This window comes from Tupaia chinensis, unplaced genomic scaffold (genome assembly GCF_000334495.1).
Source record: "Tupaia chinensis unplaced genomic scaffold, TupChi_1.0 Scaffold000002_1, whole genome shotgun sequence".
Classification (NCBI taxonomy): Eukaryota; Metazoa; Chordata; class Mammalia; order Scandentia; family Tupaiidae; genus Tupaia; species Tupaia belangeri.
In genome coordinates, this window is record NW_006159428.1 from 1,409,500 (window position 1) to 1,421,744 (window position 12,245).

General features: G+C 41.1%; 1 pseudogene; it reads right to left on the minus strand.

Moving 5' to 3' along the window:
• Window positions 1-125: 125 nt before the first annotated feature.
• Window positions 126-590, minus strand: LOC106734868 (60S ribosomal protein L24 pseudogene; annotated as a pseudogene).
• Window positions 591-12,245: the final 11,655 nt, after the last annotated feature.

A 12,245-nucleotide genomic window follows, 5' to 3' on the forward strand; every position in this document is an offset into this window, starting at 1 on the left:
AAAGTTAAATATTTCTTTAAAACAAAGAGAAAATATGTATTATGAAAAATAAAACTTGCACAGATTTCAAAATCTTTTTTTTTTTTAACTAGTTAGATATTTATTTTAAAATTTGATCTACTAAATTAGCATTTTCCACCCACTCTGGGAGCAGAAACCTTCACAGGCTTTAGTCTTTTGCTTAGGTGCTGCCTTGTGCAAGCCTTAGCAGCAGCCATTGCTGTCTTTTTAGATGCTTGCTTAGCCTTTCTTGCTTCCTTGGGAGACCTGTTCTCTCTGAGCCTTTCTAAGTTTCGGTTTTTGGTTCCTCTTGGCCATCTTAACAGCAAGAGATGCACCAGGGATAGTCCTCTGGAATCTGACTGCATGGCAGGTCTTTTCTTTTGAGTTTCTTCCTACTGTCCTTTTTTGTGCTTTTTTCTGTAGAGAATAGTTCAGTTTATCTGCCAAGGATTCCTCTTGGAAAGGAATGCTGACTCACATTTTGCAGTAATAAATTGGAATACCTTCCCGTTGGTCCTGGCGTGGTGCCTCCTGTGTCCGGGATAGATCGTGTATCCACTGAAAATGCACAGCTTGATCTTCATGGCGGAGGGGCTCCCAGGGAAAAGGAAGGATGGCGAGGAGCTCAGAATCTTTTTGTAACCCCCAAAATTGGCAGTGTAATTCCATTTTTCCACGACTGTTTTGTTCTCTTATACATTTCCTCAAGCGTTCAGTTTTTCAATTTGCCAGAAGGTGTGTGTGCTTGCTAGAGAGAGACAAAAAGATGGAGAGTGAAAGTGAAAAAGCACCTCGTACGAGGCATGGTCACTCCCCAGCCCTTGCTCCTCTCCCGTCCCTTTTGCTTTGGGGCATGCACCACATATTCTCAGTGTGTGTTTCAAGTCACGGGTCTGGGGCTGAAGCATGCAGTCGGCCACGTGGAATCCAACAGCCTTAACCGACATGTCATCTGCTGGTCCTAAAGCGTCTTGTTTTCAACAACAAAAGTTAGAAGGCAGGCAAAGAAAAAGAAAAGTATGTTCTATACACAGAGAAGACAGTAAGCAAGATATTTAATGAAGATTTAAAAGCAAGATACTTAATGATGTTAAAAAAAATTAAGGAAAAGCCTTGCTTCAGAAAATAAAGATATGGTGACAATCGCACATTAGATGGAGAATATCAGTAGAGAGATGGATTAAACAAAGGAAACCAAAATTTTCACTGTTCTTATACAAGGGCACTTATATGAAGAGACTTCGAAATGTGAAAAAATGAATTAAAGTAAGAGTTGATTATGGTGCAAAATATTTTGAAATTCATGCATAATTTTTTCATAACAGGCACTTCGAAAAAAGCTTTTTTTTAAAAAAAGAATTATTTTATTTAACTTTTTATTTACCCGTTTACTTATTTATTTTAATTTGACCAAAGAGGGACAGAGAGAGAGAAAGAGTAAGAAAGCAAGCTTCCAGGTCCAAGACTTGAACCACGGTCAGCCATGTGGGAGTCTAGCACCCTTAACCACCATGCCACCTGCTGGCTCCTAAAACAAACTTTTTAAGATCTTTTATACTGTAGTAGCATTGAGTACTGATCCAGTCATCTTCCGGTCTTATTTTTATTGCTATTTACTTGTTTATTTGTGTAGTGACTTACATGGACCATTTTAGGAAAGTCTACTTCCCCCTAAATTAGAGACCGCTGAGATAGCTACTCAGAGGGTCAGCTCAGGGCACATGCATAGTCACTCTGTGATGATGATGGTTTTAGAAGATTCTATTTGACATTATCTCTCCCCATCTCCCTCTAAGGCTATCTGCTTTGGTTGGTGTCAGACCCAGCTGCTGGCCTCTGTTAATGACAGTTCATGGCTCTATGGCTTTCAGTGTTTTTATCCCACGGTCATGGACTGAGTGTTCGTGCTCCATTTATATGTTGAAATCCTGACCCCAATGGGGTGGTATTAGGACTGAAGTCTTTGGGAGGCATTTAGGTCCTAAGGGGATGCCCTAATGAATGGAATCTATGCCCTTAAAAATGACATCCCAAAACTCTCGCCTCTTTTTTTAAGCTATGTGAGGGTATAACCGAAAAAAAAAAGGCCATTAATAAATGAGAAAGTGAGCTCTTTGGATTCAAAATCTACCGTATAGGAGGATATAACCGAAAAAAAAAAGGCCATTTATAAATGAGAAAGTGAGCTCTTTGGATTCCAAATCTTCCTTGGACTCCCCAACTGTGAGAGAGAGCTGTTTATTGTTTAAGCACCCAGTCTGTGGTAGGTTTGTTATAGCAGTCCAGGCTAAGGCACCTGCTATTCCTGGGGCAGACCCTCCACTGTATGAGTGCAGGCTGGGTGAAGGGAGGGGATCCGGACCTCTTGGTAGCAATCACCAAGAATTTAGTGCCATCACTGCTTGGATGTGAAGTGACAAGAAATGCTGGTGGCCTGCCTATTTTTGTGAGACAATACATTCCTTTATTGCAAGCTACTAAGTGGAGAAGAGGCGGCATCTTCTTGCTCTTACCCACCGTGCATTGAACTTCTGTTCTACTGGCCCGTGGTAGGGGAGAGTGAGGAAATGCACTGAGACTCCAGTGCCACAGGTTTCTTGGAGCCTCCTCCCCCGTCCCCTACCCCCCAAGATTTAGCATATTTTCTTGAAGAAATATTTCAGTCTGTCCTTAGGAAAATTGCCAGAATTTAAACACATATTTTAAAATAATTTTAACAGTTATACTTGTTTTGCTGGGAAATACTCAGAGCTCTCCACACGGCCATTATGGAAGTGCAGGTGCTGTGATGAGCGTTGACGCCTGCTGGCTGTGTGCTGCCCAGTGCTAGCTCACTGACTCCTCACAAGGACCCTGCGAGCTGGATTGTTGTGAACCTCGTTGTGATGATCACACGGAGACTTGGTTACATCGTTGCACGAGGTTACACAGCTAGCGAGTACTGGAGCCTCAAGTGGAACCAGAGTCTCTCTGACTTCAGAACCACTTAGCTGTGACCCTAACAAGTGTCAGTGTGGGGTTCGATAGCCCAATTACCCTGGGCTAAATCCTGGTTCTGACACTTACTAGGCAAGGGACCTGGGCAGATACTAATCTTGTTTCCCCCCCCACTACCACCACCAGTTTGCTCATATTTAAAACCAATGCTTTCCTTATAGCACTGTGAGCACTGAGAGAGGAAGTCTATGAGAAAGTATTATGATAGTTCTGACACAGGATATGGGTCCAGTGGTTATTAGCTCTTGTTGTTGTTATGTCTTTTCTAATAATCTGATTTTCCCCCCATTTACAAAAAGGAATTCTTGGGTTAAAAAGAAAATGTCTACTTGAATGTTGCTGATATTCCAGCTGAGTGTCTGGTCTTAGTTCATACGACATCTATTGAAGAAGAGAGGGGAAAAAGATACTTTTAATCCTCTTAGCACTCAAGATAGCTTTTGGTGAATTGTGACTTACTAGCTTTTTATTTTTTTTGAGAAGTTTTTGCTATAGGTCGTGTGCGCTTGCCAGACAGACAGAGAGAGACAGAGTGATAGAAAGTGAGAAATCACCCCCCCCAAGGGGTGGCCACGCCACAATCCTTTCTCCTCCATTCTCCTCTCAGGATCTTGGGCATGCACGCACATGCACCCGGTGTGAGTCTCAAGCCACTGGGTCCGGGACGAGAACCGCTGTCAACTACGTGGGAGTCCAGTGACATAGCCATTATGCTAACTGCTGGTCCTGTGACTTATTAGCTTTTTAATAGCTATAGTTTTTAATGTGGAGTTACATTGAGCATTAATATTTTATTTAAAAATAGCATTTTTTTCTTTCTGTTTGGATAAAGTGGCAAATTCCCCTTTTAGAAACACATGATCTTTGACAACCAAGATGTGTCACCACTCAGGGCTTGCGTCCTTGTCTCTAGATGATGACTAAGGTTATAAGTCACAGCGCATGCCTGCTGTGGAAATGCTGAACCTGGTAAAGAGGAGAGGGCTTGTATTAATTCTCTCTGGTTGCTGCAACAGATTACCTTAAACGTGGTAGTTTAAAACAACAGAAATGGGGATGAGCAGATAGCATAATGTTTACTTTGCCAAACTCCCACACAGTCACTGTGATTCAAGTCCTGGACCTGGTAGCTTAAAACTCATTACAGGCGTGGTGCGTGCTTGCCCAAAGTCTCAAGAGGAAATCAGAAGAGAAGGGACTGTGGTGTGGCCATCCTCCCTTTGAGGTGATTTCATGCTTCCCGTCTCTTTGTCTCTGTTTATATTTAAAACCAATGCTTTCCTTATAGCACTGTGAGCACTGAGAGAGGAAGTCTATGAGAAAGTATTATGATAGTTCTGACACAGGATATGGGTCCAGTGGTTATTAGCTCTTGTTGTTGTTATGTCTTTTCTAATAATCTGATTTTCCCCCCATTTACAAAAAGGAATTCTTGGGTTAAAAAGAAAATGTCTACTTGAATGTTGCTGATATTCCAGCTGAGTGTCTGGTCTTAGTTCATACGACATCTATTGAAGAAGAGAGGGGAAAAAGATACTTTTAATCCTCTTAGCACTCAAGATAGCTTTTGGTGAATTGTGACTTACTAGCTTTTTTTTTTTTTTGAGAAGTTTTTGCTATAGGTCGTGTGCGCTTGCCAGACAGACAGAGAGAGACAGAGTGATAGAAAGTGAGAAATCACCCCCCCCAAGGGGTGGCCACGCCACAATCCTTTCTCCTCCATTCTCCTCTCAGGATCTTGGGCATGCACGCACATGCACCCGGTGTGAGTCTCAAGCCACTGGGTCCGGGACGAGAACCGCTGTCAACTACGTGGGAGTCCAGTGACATAGCCATTATGCTAACTGCTGGTCCTGTGACTTATTAGCTTTTTAATAGCTATAGTTTTTAATGTGGAGTTACATTGAGCATTAATATTTTATTTAAAAATAGCATTTTTTTCTTTCTGTTTGGATAAAGTGGCAAATTCCCCTTTTAGAAACACATGATCTTTGACAACCAAGATGTGTCACCACTCAGGGCTTGCGTCCTTGTCTCTAGATGATGACTAAGGTTATAAGTCACAGCGCATGCCTGCTGTGGAAATGCTGAACCTGGTAAAGAGGAGAGGGCTTGTATTAATTCTCTCTGGTTGCTGCAACAGATTACCTTAAACGTGGTAGTTTAAAACAACAGAAATGGGGATGAGCAGATAGCATAATGTTTACTTTGCCAAACTCCCACACAGTCACTGTGATTCAAGTCCTGGACCTGGTAGCTTAAAACTCATTACAGGCGTGGTGCGTGCTTGCCCAAAGTCTCAAGAGGAAATCAGAAGAGAAGGGACTGTGGTGTGGCCATCCTCCCTTTGAGGTGATTTCATGCTTCCCGTCTCTTTGTCTCTGTTTCTCTGGTGAGCGCACATGCCCTATAGCAAAAAGCTCTCTAAAACAAACAAACAAACAATACCAGAAATGTATTCTCTAATAGTTCTAGAGTCCGGAAGTCAAAAATCAATACCACATGGTCAAAATCCAAGGCTTTGCTCCTCTGGAGTCCATGGGAGAAGCCATTTCTTGCTTCTTCCAACTTTGGCTGGCTGCTGGCATTCCTTGATTTGGAAGAACTTCTGCCTCCGTGGACACTGCTTGTTTGTGTTCTGTCTCTATATAATCTCCTTTTTCTCTTTGCTTAAAAGGACACCTGTGATTACATTTAGGGCCCACCCATCTCATCCAGGATATTCTCTCTATATCAAGATCTTTAACCTGGGCCAGTCCAAAGCACGGTGACTGAGCCTTGTGAGTAGGGGAGCGAGCCCCTCATGGATTTGTACTGGGCTTTGTATCCCTGTGTGGGTGCAGGCCCAAAGTCCTGCTGAGACACAGAGATCCAGGAGGAAGGATTACAGCAGGAACTTGCCCCACTAGGGGTGCTCTTGCTCTCTTCCTCTCTAGCAATTAAGGAAAGAAATAATCTTTAACTGTATCTGCAAAGATCCTTTACTTTTAAAAGTAACATTTAAAAGTTCCAGGAATTAGGGAGTCTTAAGTTTTTAGGAACAGCACCACTACAAAATAGAGTAAAAGATCCTATTATTCTCTTCAGAAAATTTGCATAGAGGAAAGGCCATTGAGGACACAGAGAGAAGGTGGCCATCTGGGATCCAGTAAAAGGCCTCACCATAAACTAGTTATGTCAGAGCTTAATCTTGGACTGCTGGGCTATGCAACTGTGAGAAAGTCAATTCTTATTGTTTAAGTTGCCCAAGTTTTGGTATTCTGTGAAGGTGGCTCAAGCCATTTATATAATCTTCTCGCCTGGTTTTCTGTGCATGAACAGTTGCACCGCTTCAGTCTGAGACTGGTATGCTGAGCTGAAGCCCAGTTCTCCTCTGGCTCACCAGATGAGCCCCTGAGACCAGTAGAGGTAGTAGGTGAGAGACAGGGGCATCCATTGTGGAGAGCAGGGGAGGTGGAAATCACAGTCAGCAATGTTGCTCTCTACTAACCTTCTTCTTTTATATTTCTCCCAGGAAGCAAGACTCACCAGATTCCTAAAGATGCTATTCCCTGAACAAACATGCATACAGTGTCTGCATGGAGATTAAGAGGAGCCACCCTCATCTCCCTTCTAGAAAGGACTTGTTGTCCCAAGTGCTACAGCTGTCAGCACATCGAGTGATGATGCCCACTGCACAACTGCCTCAGCCAAAGGCATGCCCTTATGGGTCAGTCCACATCCAGGGACTCCTGGAGGCAGGACTACAAAGGTCCATTTGCTATGTCTCAGAGCGTGACAGCCCTGAAGGGTCTTATTAGCTCTGATGATTCCTGGGGTCTGGCGAGGCACTTGAGTTTGACCTCTTCCTCTGTGCACTTCCACCGCCTTCTCTCCCATCCATGTGTGTCAGTCCTAATGGCGCCCTTTGTGAACTCTGCTCTCTGAACTCTGTTTCAGGCTGCTTTTCAGAGAACCTGACCTATCACACTCACTAAGAATTGGGGTTGTCTTATTAAAATGGGGAAAATCTTAAGTTTTAAATTTTCATCTTGAGTCCTAGGCACTAATTTAATAGCAAATGCAAAGTCACACTCAACATTGTGTGGCACTAAACAATTGCTTTTGGGCTTTTGTTTGTGTGGGTTTGTTTAGAACAATAAAAAGTTCTAAATGTACCAATAGAGGAGGAGCGCCTACGTACTGTGTGTTTTTGTAGTCTGCACTGACAGGACCTTATCACTTTGGTGCCTTCTTTCCTTTAAGGCTATTGCTGTTGAAGGCAGATGGGAAAATGCTACCATAATAGAGCTGAGAGATATTGAATTTTCCTTCCATGGGTGATATATAACCAGGTATAATCTTATAATCTTTGTGCTAAAATTGTGTCAAACCAACAGCCATCGTAATTGATATTAAAGGGGACCAAAACAAATGGGACAAGCTGTGTGTGATCTGTTTATTTTGTGATTAGACATCCATCCTGGGTAGACAGCCTGTAATTCTGCAATTATATTCTGCAAGCCATGTGAAACAGCAACAAAACCAGATTGTTCAGTATGCACATCACGGTAGGAACAGCGCAATAAGTGCATTCTACTCTGTTGATTAATTGCTTTTGTGAGCAGTTCCTATAATGTGGAATTTCTTTGGGGTATTAAGTCTATTTATTCCATTGAGCTTCCCCTTGGATTAGTGGTTGTTCCTCCACAGATGCTTTTTCCAAAAGGTAGACAAAAGAAAATAGTCTGAAAATATTTCATTCAATGAAAGACCTTTTAAAAGTTAAGCTATTTTATGTTACAAATAAATCATTACAACATTACAATATGAGAGGGAGTTTTTACTTTCAGTTTTTTTAATAGTAAGTTAAATGTGGATTAATGAAATTTCGTGACTTAAAACGCACTTTAAAATGATGTCCTTTGAAAAGTGCTTAGAGAGATTTTAAATGTTCTCGCCAGAAAAAGTGGTAAGTATGTGAGATAATACAGGTTAATGAGCTTGATGTAGTCATTACACATGTATACATATATGTTAAACCATCATGTTGTACCCCATAAAAATATACAATTTTTGTCTGTCAATTAAAAGTTAAAAAAAAAATTGTGGTCAGAAGATGGCATAGCAGTTACATTGCTGGACTACCACATGACTGACTATAGTTCAAGTCCCGGACCTGGTGGGTTGAGACATGCTGTGTGTGTGTGTGTGTGTGTGTGCGCGCGCGCGCACACGTGTGAGTGTGCACGCGCGTGCCTAAGATCCTAGGAGGAGAATGGTACAGAAGTGATTATGGCGTGGCCATCCCTCCTGGAGGTGATTTCTCACTTTCCCTCTCACTATCTCTGTTTTTCTCTTCCTTTGGTGACTGCATGTCCTTTAAGGCAAGAACAACAACAACAAAAAAAGTGAAAAAATGTTATGCTCAGTAGACTCTTTTTTATTTTTTTTTTTGAGAGGTTTTTCACTATAGGGCGCATGTGCTCGCCAGACAGACAGAGAGAGACAGAGAGACAGAAAACGAGAAATCACCCCCCAGAGGGGACGGCCACGTCGCAATCCCTTCTCCTCCATTCTCCTCTTGGGATCTTGGGCACGCACGCACACGTGCCCTGCGTGGGTTTTAAGTTACCGGGTCCAGGACACAAACCGTGGTCGACTACGTGGGAGTCCAGCGACATAGCCATTATGCTAACTGCTGGTTCCCATGCCTAGTAGACTCTTTATCATAGTTATTTTAGTTCTATGACCTACATCGTGAACTCCCTATGTCCATCATTACTTCTCTTATTTACTAATGGTTGTAGTTTTAAAAATCATTTCCTAACTTTAAAACAATGATTAAATCTAATTTCAGTGGACATTTGCTGTTTCACTTAGTGAAATTACATGCTTCCCTCTCCCTCTCACCCCCGTTTTATCTCCATTCTAGTGGTAATGGCATTTGATGTCTTTTAAGAACATTATTCCTCCCTCATTGTCAAAACCTTAGTGAATCCAGATGTTCTGCACATGACTAATGGACAGAGAAAAGCGAAAACATTACTGGAGTTCTTCCATTCCATGTTGGTGGCCTAGGAGAGCGTCCACCACGTCAGCACCCTCAACCCTCAGGGCAGCCCTGCCTTGATTCTTCTGCCCAGGTTGTATCTCTGGTTATCCTCACTGATGTTCTGAGTTCCTTTACAACTTTCTAATAAATTCCTTTCTCAGTCATGTTAGCCAGGTACTTTTACATTGCTGCAATAAAAACAAAATCTCTGATTCAAAACCTTAAGAGTACATAAAAATATCAAATGTCAGATTTCTACAGTGAATATAAAATAGGGAATTATGCCTCTAAAGTGTTGTAAAGACAAAGACTTTTGAGCTTTGTCATTTGATAACTGTATTACTCATTTTCCTCTTAGATCATTTAATCTACCTTTAGGATGTAATCTCTTTATATGCTTCTAGAGTATATTTAACCCAAGAACACTCCTCACTCTGTGGAAAGGCTTTCATTTTAGAGGGGTATGCTATGTTATCGTAAGACGGAAGGTCAGTAGGATATTCAGGTTATCAAGATTGAATCCAGTAGCAATTATGCTCGTATTGATCATATTGATTGATGGGTTATTTCCTTTATTAGACAAGTATTTACCATAAGCTTTATGTATGCAGTTGTATATTAAATATTGAAAGGAGATAGTGAAATAAGTGGTAAGTTTTCATTCAGGATGAGAAACAGCCTGAGGGAAGTATGGAGTTCTGTGGAGCTCAGGAGGCCCCTGAAAGGGCCACAAAACTCTCAAATGACATGATGCTTTTTGGGTTTGGGGATATGTAAAAGATGTATTCAGCAAAGGAATGAAGGAAAAGAAAAAGAATGCAAAGCACATGGGCAAGATCGCAGTAAACCAGGCATCATACATTTGGAGAAATGCAGTGACTCAGTGAGACTATGACAGCATTTAAGGGCTTATTTTAGGGGTTACATACATAAATCCAAAGCTGATGGTAGATACCAGAGGCAGCAAATATCCCGTACCACACTTGAGAATCTCACTTGATCTCTAAAACTGTAGTGAGCTTGGGAGCTACAAGGATAATACACATTTTTAGAGAAATCACCTTGGCTTCAGGACAGAGAATAAATTGTAGGAGACCTAAAATAGGAATGGGGAGAATAATTAAAGCTATTTCAGGAGTCTAGGTGAGATGTCAGAAAGGAGCTCTAAGGCGAGACTGACTACAAGTCTAAATGCCCCTCCCAAATAATCACCGAAGGGGGAAACGCAAAAGCAGGTATGACTTCTCAGTGTTCATTTGAAACATAATCTCCATAGGCAGATTTAGTTAGTCCATTCATACATTGAATGTTTATTTTGTGCCCTTGTCTGCTATTCTGGCCTCTTAGTTTATGGTGGGAAATGAAGTACGAATATTCTACTTTCATGTCTACCAGCTGGAGTTCCAGCAGGATAAAGCAACACAGTCTAATGGCACAATTCAAGAATGTCTACCAAAGGAAACATTTTAAAATGTGCATCTGGCAATTATAGAGTAGAAAGTTGTTTCTTGGGGCCAGTAATAAGTGTTATCACCCTTGACCTGAAGGAAAGGAAATACATTCTGTAACCTGGAAGAAGAAAGCTTTTTGGAGAGCAACTTCCTTGAAAGCGGCTGTGACCTTCAGTTGGGGTGGAGAGTACTGCTAGTCTAAGCATCTACTTCTCATAGAGGTGACCTGTGCCTTTATCAGTCTGTCCTATCCTGCTCTTATGTCCTTCTGGGGCTCTCAGTTGGCTCAAGAAAACAGAAGGGCAAAAAGCAAGAGGGCTCTGAGGTTTCTTTCGCAGTTGCACATCCTGAGGTAGTAAGACCGGTTGCAGAGGGCAGTGCAATTAATGGAAAGAGCAAACTAAAAATGTCTTGTAGATGGCATGAACTTCCCAGACTTTTCTCTGTGTGTGTGTGTTTATCTTTTCCGGACTGTGCCTAATGTTTGCTTCAATTTGTCATCACTCATATGGAATGGTGAGGGAGAACAGGAGGTTAGTGTTCTGTGGTTTTCCTATGTCGTTTCACCTTCCAGGTAACCCTGAGCTACCTTCCCTTCTAGATAGCTTTCTCTTTTAGGTATACAGGTACTTTTATAAACAAGTAGGATATGCAAAGTTCTATATTTGTAAACATGCATTCAAAGTAGTATGCAAATGGCGCTTATGTGTATTTTTCTGGTACTCCAGAGTCTAGTACTTTAGGCATAATTTAGGATATGTAAAGAGGCATTTGCATAAAAATGCATACATAGACTACTTCCTTTTATTGTGACTTACGTTTGTCTATGTGGGAATTATTTGGCATTTTTGCTTTGTGCAATGTTTTGGGTCTATAATGATGAAAAGCTTCAGTGTCAGGTCTGTAAAATATACTACTCTGTATTACGTCTTTCTATATAAATACATGGAGACGATAGTAGCTACTGTCACTGGCAATTTCAAATCCATTATTCTGAATTGAACTGACATTCAGGTTCTTAGTTGATCACTTACAAAGTAAAAGATGTAAAAATGACAGGCAGAGAAAATTTACCTGGTAAGAGGAATATGTGATTTGTTCTTGTCAAAAAAGAAACTTTTTAACAATTTAGAACTCTCTGGGTCCTGGAAAGACTTATTTAGATTGTAAGGAGTTGAACACTTCAGTCATATTTTTAGGTTTCAGTATTAATAAAATGTTTTGAAAAAAAGGAAAAAAAAATGCTGAGCCTGATCAATTGTGCAGGTATTTACTGCAATAGTATATCTGAGAGCAAAAAATGTTTACTTTTAGAATATACTGATATCTTGGGATCCTCCTTCATCTTTAATACACATTACTTACATGAGGAAGTCACCAAGATTAATAAACAAAAAGCTACCATCGGGTTTAAAATAATAATAATAATAATAATAAAAAAGGTCCTGGACCAGCCTGTGGCATGGTACTTATAGTGGCTAGATCTCACATGGTTGACAGGATGGTTCAAGTCCTGGAACTGGTGGCTTGAAAAAAAAAAAAAAAAAAAAAAGTTGGACATGTGTGACCAAAACTTTGAGAGGAGAAAGAAATGGAAAAGGGATTGTAGTGTGACCATGACCCCTGGGGGATGCTTTCTCATTTGCCCTCTGTCTGTTTTTCTGTCTCTTTCTAGCAAGCACATACTCCCTGACAAAAATTTCAAAACAGAAAGAAAGATGAAAGCAAGAAAAGAAGAAAGAAAAGGCACTGAAATCAGA